This window comes from Triticum aestivum, chromosome 6B (assembly GCF_018294505.1).
Source record: "Triticum aestivum cultivar Chinese Spring chromosome 6B, IWGSC CS RefSeq v2.1, whole genome shotgun sequence".
Taxonomy (NCBI): Eukaryota; Viridiplantae; Streptophyta; class Magnoliopsida; order Poales; family Poaceae; genus Triticum; species Triticum aestivum.
Window position 1 is genome coordinate 430,892,602 of NC_057810.1, and position 2,105 is coordinate 430,894,706.

A 2,105-nucleotide genomic window follows, 5' to 3' on the forward strand; every position below is an offset into this window, starting at 1 on the left:
GGTCGGGGGCGAGCGCCGGGGTCGGGGTCGGGGGCGAGGGCCGGGTTGGGGGCGAGCGCCGGGGTCGGGGGCTAGCGCCGGTGCCGGAGTCGGGGGAGAGCGCCGGGGCCGGGTCGGGCGCGGCGGTGCGACGGGGGAAGAGAGAGTGGGGATTTGGGGGGAAAGGCGGGATGAAGCAGGGCGAGTGAGAATTTTGGGTTAAGTGGACGTAGCAGTAGCGCATTTGGACAAAACGCGCTGCTACTAACTTCAGTAGATGTAGCGGTTTAGGCGAAATTTGCTACTACTAACTTCAGTAGCTGTAGCGGTTTAGGCAAAACGCGCTGGTACTACCTTCGCTACTGCCAGTTTTCCTTTTTCTTTTCCTTTATTTTATCCCACTTTTATTTCCCGAGGGCAGTGAACGAAGGGAGGGCGATATATATTGCATCATTTGACGGTTAATATGTATGCAAAATAGGAACATATATATTACACATCATTGGACTCATGCATAATAATGGCTAAGTGTGTATACAAAATAGGAACATATATATATTACATCATTTGACCGATAACATACGTTTCCTCAGTGCTGACGTTTTCGTTTTTGAGTCAGCTTCTTTCCCTTCTTGTTCGTCGAAGAATAATTGAGCCCCTCATTGTGACTTTGCCTTTTCCATGGAGTACGATTTTTCTTAGGTAATGTAGTATTGATTCTTCTTTTGACGTATACTTCATCATCATCGTCATCTTCCCTCATTGGGTTGCCGTACTGATCATAGTCTTCCTCGTTGGCGACTCCATCCATTCCAATGATGTTCCTTTGCATCTCCTCACGACAACACGGCTGGGATTGCGCGGGTCAGTTATGAAGAAGCATTGTGTCACGTGCTTAGCGTGTACCCATGGCTCGTTTTTTGCGATAGCGTTCACGGTAGCGCTCTTGGCGTCGGGTATAGTCATGGTAGTGAAAATCCGGCTTTCTCTTTCGACATTCTTAGCCCATCTGACACGGAACATCGTCGTGTTGTGCAGTCCAGAGTAGTCAAGGTCCCAGATCTCCTCGACCCTTCCATAAAATCGTTCAGTTGCGCCGTTGTCGCTGCCGGTCATGCATTCCATCGTCACCCCTGAGTTCTGATCATCACTGTCCATATCTTTGGCCTCCGTGTATAACGTGTATCCGTTGATATCATATGCCTGATAGGTTACGAGGTTGGGCGAGGGGCCATGTGCTAAGGCGTATATGAGCAATCCGTCCTTAGAGCCCTCCTCCGGGGGATTAGCAATAATATGCTCTTTGAACCAATGCAGGAAAGTGGAGTTGTGCTCTCTAGTAACTTTGGCGTCCGTCCTGCATACCCCCCAGTCACGATACTTCTTTGCGATAATTTCTTTGTGCAGTGCCACGAAAGGATATACCTCGTCTAGGTGTTGTAGCACTACCAAGTTTGCTCTGTCAAAGTCGCTGCGTCGATCTGAGTATGCCACGTGCAGTTCCCTACGACCGTTGCAGTGACCATCTCCTTCGAGCCTCCCATCGTGCTTGTTAACGGGCAAACCAACACTAACACCAGGCGGCTGGTCTGCGCCATATAGAAAATTCTCACAGAAAGAGATGCACTCTTGTGCCAAATAGCCCTGGACAATGCTTCCATCCGGACGGGACATGTTACGAACGAATCCTTTGATGATCCCATTCATCCTCTCAAACGGCATCATGTTGTGCAGGAATGACGGCCCCAAGTCTATTATGTCATCCACAATATGGACACACAGATGCACCATCACGTCAAAGAACGCGGGCGGGAAGTACATCTCAAGCTCATTCAGTATCACAACGATCTCTTCCTGTAGCCTTTGGAGCTGCTTCACACTGATCGACTTTTGAGAGATGACTTCGAAAAAGTTGCAGAAACCAATAAGCGTGTCACGGACGTGCTTGTCCATTATCCCTCTAAGGGAAACAGGTAGTATCTGCATCATCATCACATGACAGTCATGAGACTTCATCCCGCTGAACCTTTTCTTGTCCGTGTCTAGATATCTGCTTATCTTGCCACAGTAACCGGAACTAACTTTGACTCCGGTAAGGCACTTCAAGAATTGATTGATCTCAGCCT